Consider the following 7,681-nt stretch of genomic DNA (forward strand, 5'->3'; position numbering starts at 1 on the left):
ACGTGACGTCCTTCCGCCGCTTCTCCCCGGACTGGGGATTCGGGTACCTCGTCACAGAGGCCTCCGCCAGCAGGCATGTCCGGTGGATCAGGTTCGGCGGGGTTTCAGTTCGTGGATCACCCAGCTTTTTGAAGAAACTCACATTTCGGGTGACAGCAGATCGTCCATCCGAGGCCGTCACCATGGACCCTTTCACTGCCACTACATCCAATGGCTCCGGTTCATAGGGGAGTGAGAGCTTCCCGTGGGGGTGTCGGTTGCGGATGAGGACCTCATCTCCCGGTTCAAGTCTTTGAGGTCGCAGACCCCTGCGCATGTTTTCTTGTTCAGTTCGGACTCACCCGCTGATTATCGATGACCCCAGGTTCTTTCTCCCCAACTTCCGGCAACAGCCCCCGGGGGCACCTCTTGAATAACACTTCTGCCGGAGCCACTCCCGTGGCTGCATGTGGGGTGGTGCGGTACACCCGCAGAAACTGATAGAGGGCGCGTTGTAATGATTGACCCTGCCCCTGAGCAATTCGGAAGGTTTTGTTCAGAGTCCGCATCAGTCTCTCAGCATCCCCGTTCGCTCGGGGCCACAGTGGGGATATCTTCCTGTGTTGTATTCCACAGCTCTCCATCAACTCGGAGAACCGCTCACTTTGGAAGGGCGATCCGTTGTCAGAGCATAGAGTGTGGGGAAAACCATGGGCCGCAAATATTTTCTCCATCGCTACCACCACATGCTCAAAGGCCACAGATTCAACGAACTCGACCTCCGGGTATCTCGAGTGTTCATCAACTACTACCAGGAAGTGGGTGCCCACTGATGTTGAGCCAAAGTCGGCGTGGACGATCTCCCATGGCCTCGTGCCTCGGGGCATTGCCTCAATGGCAGGCTCTCGTTGCAGAGGAGAGGCCGCCTGACACCATACGCATGCCGCCACAAAGTCGTCCACCCTTTTCTCCAACTCCGGAAACCAGACTTTCGAACGGAGCCGCGCCTTGGTCTTGGCGGCGCCCTGATGTCCATGGTGGGCGAGACTGATCACATCGCTCACCTTTGACTGTGGAACAACAATCCGGTCACCCCGGAGTAGCAGCCCTGAGTCCGAGAACGACAACTCCTCCTTCACCTTCCACAACTGCTCCAGTACTGTCTTGGCTTCTTGCGTGCGCCCGGCCACAGCTTCGAGGATGGACTTCCAAGACCCATTACGCATCGAGTCCTTCAAGATTCGAAAGCACTTGTCCTCAGCCGCCGCAGCCGCCAACTCCTCTAGGGACATCGCATTTGGTGTTGCCGCCTCCACCACCATACGTACATGACTGTCCGCTTCTTCTCCGCAGGTGTCATATCCCTCTCCCCCACCCACTCCCGGATGACGAGAGAGGTAGTCTGCGGCATTGTTGGCCCCTGGCCTATACACCAGGGTGACGGAATACTCCAGGAGGGCGAGCATCCACCTCTCGATTCTAGCCGGTGGTTTTGAAGAGGAGCCCACCAGTATTGGAAGCAGTGGTTTGTGACAGTTACCACCGTCACCGGACGTCCCAAAACATAGAGCCGGAAATGTCTGCAGCCCCACAGCACCGCCAAGGCCTCCCGCTCAATCTGGGAGTACCTCTGTTCCGTTTCGGTGAGCGCTTTGCTAGCATATGCCACAGGTCGAACAATCCCGTTGCGGTCCACTTGAGTCAGCACTGCTCCCAACCCGAAAGGACTTGCATCGACCACGATCTCTGATTCCAATGCAGGGTCGAAAAACGCCATGGTGTCCACCGTTGTGAGGGCACCCTTAATGTCCTCAAAGGCGGCCTGTTCGAGAGGGCCCCAATGCCATGGTGACTCTTTCTTGGTCAGCGCCCGGAGTGGTTCAGATATCGAGGCTAAGTTCGGGATGAACCGCCCACAGTAGGTTACCATCCCCAGGAAACTCCTCACGTCCGTCACAGACTCTGGGGCTTTCGCCGCTTTGATGTCCTGGACCTTTTTCGGGTCTGGCGACACCCCCCCTTCCTTGAATATGAAGCCGAAGAATTCAATAGAGGAGCGCATGAATTCACACTTTTCTCTGTGAAGGGTGAGGCCCAAAGATTGAAGTCGTTTCAGAGTCTTACCGAGCCTCTTCATGTGATCCACTTCGGTTTTGGCGAATACCAAAATATCATCGCTAATGTTAAGGACGCCCTCCAGATCTGCTAGGGCACCCCTGATGATATTTTGGAACACTTCAGCGGCAGACGATACTCTGAAGCTCAACCGCTTGTATCGATACAGTCCCCGGTGGGTGGTAAACGTTGTTATGTACCGGGACTCTGGATGAAGGACGACCTGGTGATACCCGGCTCGGAGGTCCAGTTTCGAGAAAAATCGAGCCCCTTGAACATCAGCAATGATATCATCGATCGTTGGTGTAAGATGCCGCTCCCTTTTGATCGCCTTGTTGGGGAGTCTCATGTCCACGCAGATGCGTACCGAGTCGGGTTGCTTGGGCTTTCTGGCCACCACGATGGGAGACACCCAGGGGGTTGGGCCTTCAACCTTCTCGATGATATCCAGGCTCACCAAGTTGTCCAGCTCCTTATCGACCTGCTCCCTTAAATGGAATGGTACTCGGCGGTGTTTCAATGCGATGGGCTGCACCGACTCATCGATGTGTAGTCGAATTGGTTCCCCAGTCATCTTTCCGATCCCACTGAAGAGTGCAGCATATTTGTCAAGGAGATCATTAATGTCCTCCAGGTGGACGGAGTATGCAAAGCTGACGATACCTAAGGCCTCCGCAGCTGCACAGCTGAGCAAGGTATTGCTGCTCACCGGGGTCACATAGAATCGAGCGTTGATTTGTGAGCCATCATGCTCCACATCTGCCACGAAGGCACTGTCTAGCGGTATCGGTTCCTGACCCCCAAAAGCAAATATGCGGGCCTTCGGTGTGACCAGACCTGGGAGGGGTTTGAGAGAGTCATAATGCCCTCTGGCCATCACATTGACTGAGGCGCCTGTGTCAACGAGCACTGGGACTGGGGAGTGGTTGATCTCCACCACACATCTCGGCTGTCTCCTGCTTTTTCCTTTGAGTATTCCCACGCTGGAGACGAAAAAGATGTTCTCCTCGTCTTCCTCTTCGGCTCCTTCAGCATGGGACTCGACTTCACCCTGTTCTACCTGGGCTACACTGGGCGGTTGGCTCTGTCGCGGAGTCCACGTCCGTGCCTGACCTCTCTGCACCATCACCGGCATGGCTGCACGACATACTCTCGAGAAGTGATCGGCCAGTCCACACCTCCCACAGGTTTTTCCAACCGCCGGGCATTCTGCCATGTGAGGGAGGTCGTACCCGCACTTCTGGCACGACTCCCCGGCTCTTCCTGCCCTGTCTCGGGGTCCTCCACCCGGGCGTCTCACTCCTCGGCCACCTCGCCACACGACACACACCTCCTCTGACCTCACCGACCGAGACCCTGCTTCCATCTTGTTGGCTCGGGCTTCTGCTACCTCGTGGCACCTGCCCAGCTCCAGTATGCGGGGCAGCGTGATGCCCAGCTCTCTCAGGACTTGCCTCCTGAGCTTGCCAGAGGAGCATGCCTGGATCACCATCGTGCGCATCATGTCGTCTGCATCCCCCCATGCGCATCCGAGGGAGAGGCGGCGTAGGCGACCATAAAAAGTGTCCAGTGTCTCCTCTTCCTTCTGCTTAGCCGAGAGCATGACGAATCTCTCATAATCCACATTTGCAAGGGGAAGGAAATGTGCAAGGAGTGCCGCCTTGGCCGCATCAGAAGAGTTATTAATAGGTGTAAGCGATTCAAATATCTCCTGGACTGCCAGCCCTGCAGAGTACAGCATGGTGGCAATTCTGCTGTCGTCATCCGTCACCTGTGCAGCCCTGAAATACATGTCAAGGCGACTCACCCATCTTCTCCATCGGGGCCCCATGCTCGAGGGTGGGCCCTATGCATCGAACTCCGGGATGGGCTGCAAGGCGGCATGGGCCGCGGGTGCTCGTGCTTGGGCCATGATGGGAAGTCCTGGTTGTCCAGGTAGCGGTCCTGCAGGGGCTTGAATCACCGGAGGTAGGACAGCCTGTTGTTGAGCCGCTGCCTGGCCACGATCGCGGGGGAGTGACGCAGCTGCAACATCACTGTCTGAATCCTCAGAGTCACCCATGGGCTTGAGCGCACAGGCACCCCCACCTACTGTCCTGAGGGCCGCGACTCAAACTCCCACCATCATAGTGCAACTCACCCCTTCCTTTCCAGGCACACGAACAGTTCAAACTGGGGGAGGCTTCCGGACAGGGCACCAATGGAGGCACAAAAGAATAAGACACCCAGAGCAGCCAAACTTGATGATGAAGGAGACAAAGAAGAAGCCACAGCGCTCTGATGATGAAGGGGACAAAGAGAACACTGTGAATCCACCTTGCCGTAGTCCAAATAGACCTGGGAGTTCCAAAAATTGAGCTGAGGCGATGGATTGGCCTAGACAGGCCCTGTCATGTTAGTCCTTCTCCTAGCTTTCACACGATGTAGAAGTCCCAAAACTGGGTTAAAACACAAAACAGGCGTGGGCGTGCAGGTTAGACTTCCTGCTATCAATATTTCCAAAAATTAGGCCCGTGTTGCCTTCACGCTCCAAACCGGAGCCTTGTGAAGTTTCACGGCCTACAAGACAAAATGGCCGCCGGCCGCGTGTGCGTCCCGCGACCCGGCATGAAAAATGTATCCAAAGGATTTCACCGCCGGGCCCAGGTCTCCCTCACCACTCGTCGCCACTGTTGGGGGCAGGTCGGAGCCCCCACGCGGTCCCGTAAACCCCTCAAGATAAAGGACTCACACGGGCACCAGTCCTTCCTGTTCGGGCTTCCCGGTCGCTCTCCCGCGACCGGGAACGCCCCCTTTATTTATACACACCGTGGCGGCGTGACACGTCACGCCGCCGCGTAAGCCCGTCATCGGGCAGCGCCACACTGTCTTGAGAGCAGGAACTGTGCCCCAAAAGAAAGCAGAAGTACGCCAGGGCAAAGGAGCAGTAAAGCGGCATCTGCTGCCAAGGAGAGGAAAGGTGCTGCGCAGTGGAGGCAGTACTGTCTGTGCGGCCTCCGGCGCTCCGCTGTGTAATGTCCCACTATGAGGGAAACCCGATGTAACCAGAGGGTTGGGATGCATTACTCAGCATCAGAGAAGGTGAGTGCTCGGCCCCCCCACAAGCAGCACTGTCTGCGCTTTTCTTACCGTGCACCACCACCCCCCGAGCATTCCCGGGCCAACCGGCTGTGTGGGCTTGGTGCTCCTGACGTCAGAGCTGTCAAGATAAAAAGCCCCAGTAATATCCCCGTCCGCTGTGAAAAGACCACACAGACCAAGAAGAATACAAACCCACGACTACATACTCAACCCGAGAAGATGGAGTAATGAGGCTCAAGCCTCGTTATCCAAAATCACCGCTGATGGATATAAATCTATCAGCAAGAAGAAGAACAAGCACCTGGCCGCTTAGCGGTGAATACTCTGTGCTCCCTGGTCAGAGCTACAGCAACAAAAGGAGGTACTGTCCCCGCCTGGCAGCTGCCACAAATGCATTGTAACTGGTTCCCACCCGTCGATCCAGGCTGGTATAACGGGGGAAACATCGCCCGCCTGGGAGAAAGAAGTGCCTGCTGCTCCACATCAACCCAGGCCAGGTGGGCAGTGAAAAACGAATACGCTCCACGTCGGAGCAGTTAGGAGATGATCCCTGCAAATCCCGGGCTGGCTGACAGTGACAATGCATAGGCTCTGTGCCTGGCAAGCTTTCACTGTGGAGGCGCGACTGCGAGTCAACCTGGGCCAGCCGGCGGTGACTGTTAACGTGCTCCGTGTCAGAGCCAAAAAGAAAAGTAGAGCGCCTATGCCAGTGCCCCCTTGCGGATCCCGGGCCCAGCTGGCGGTGAGTGAAACGAAAGAAGCTCTGCGTGTCAGCACCAAGAAAATAAAATGTATGGGCCCTTCCAGATCCCAGGCCCATTTGCAGTGAAGTGTGTAGCAGCTCCATGTTGGAGCATGGAAAATAAATGCAGATGGCTCCTCCACTGACGGAGTCAGAGGGAAATAATAAGACCATCTCAGAAGCTGTAACGAAAGGCAGGCAAAGTAATACAGCACAGCAAATAGGATAATTGGACATTCCTGTTTGCCATTTCACACTTTCATGGACACAGAACATGCACTCTTCCCAGCCTGCTTATGCCTCATCAGATAACTAATCTATGTAGAGCTCCTGCATGGGGGAGCTGAATAAGGAATGTGGGCCTGACACCCATCACCAAGAACAAGTGTAACGAGCAAGTGAGGTTTGCAGCTCTGTATGAGTTCTTGTGCGCTCACCTGTGTCACTATAGTACAGTGATGCTCCCGCCTGAATGTGGTGCAGCTGAGACACCCTGCTAACCGGGTTGTGCTGCCCTCCCCAACATCAAACAACTGACTGAGCCTGAACGTAGCACAGTCTAGATGCCCTGCTACCCGTGTCTTGCTACCTGCCCCAACATCAAGGGACTGAGTCCAAATGTGGCGCAGCCTAGATGTCCTACTACCCGTGTCTCGCTGCCTGCCCCAACATCAAGGGGCTGACTGAGCATGAACGTGGCAGAGCCTAGACGCCCTGCTACCCGTATCTCTCTGCCTGCCCCAACATCAAAGGACTAAGCCGATGTGGCCTCTGGTATGCTCCCAGGTGCGGCTTTGCCGGCCTTTGGGCTGTGTCATCAACGGACCTTGACCTGTGTTAGTGACTTTCCTGAACAGACTCTGATGAAAGTAAACTGGTCTTGTGCAGTCCTACCAGTACTTAAAGAAGACTCAGTAAACATGTGTTTAGATGCTGTGAGCCTGCATGTAAATTATATGCGTAAAGTGGTCCAGTTAAATGGATGCGAAGCTGTGCTCCCGTAGTTTGTAGGCATGCTCTAACTGGTGCCAGCAGCTAACTACGGTGTCATTCAGTGGTTGAAGTTCCACTTACCCCAGGTTAATAAAGGGTCTTGTAAAATGTGGTAGAACTGCCAACATACCACCAGTAGTTCGCCATCCTCAACTGTCACCCGCTGAATATGTGTAGAGTGTTGGATATGTGTCACATGTCTGCAACTACATGAGTGCCTATGTGTGTATCATTGATCTATCCTACGATTTGTCTACTCTACAATTCCCACGTGGTATAAGTATTGTCATTCTGTAACAGAGGGAATCATTTATGTTTCAGGAACATTTGTATTGTTCGTTATGAAAAAGGAGAAGTGTTATGTTTGAGCCTCCCAAGTGTATTGCCCTTTTAAGATGGGGAGGATTATGTGTGTCCCTCCCAAGTGTATTGCCCTTCTGACCTAATAAAAGGAGCCCCTCCATGGACGTGCCCAGAACGGCTGCAGACTCCAACAATGGAAGTCCTGTGTCGGTCTCTAATTTTGGTCCTAAAGGCCCACACCATGTGATCACGGTCCTGCAGAGTGAACCAGTGTGGTCTGGGCCCGCAGATCACCCTGGGGCCACCCCAGGCACTCTTCATCTCTGATGCTCCTGGCATCTATGGGGCCCCTGGCACCCAGGCTGTGTCCTCATGGCATATCAGAGTCCTGCCCTGCAACCACCATAAGTCTGGGTGAACCCAGGAAACACACAAATATACTGGAACCCCCAGTATCTGTGAGGCCAG

Source organism: Ambystoma mexicanum, chromosome 10 (assembly GCF_040938575.1).
Source record: "Ambystoma mexicanum isolate Mex_15411 chromosome 10, UKY_AmexF1_1, whole genome shotgun sequence".
Taxonomy (NCBI): Eukaryota; Metazoa; Chordata; class Amphibia; order Caudata; family Ambystomatidae; genus Ambystoma; species Ambystoma mexicanum.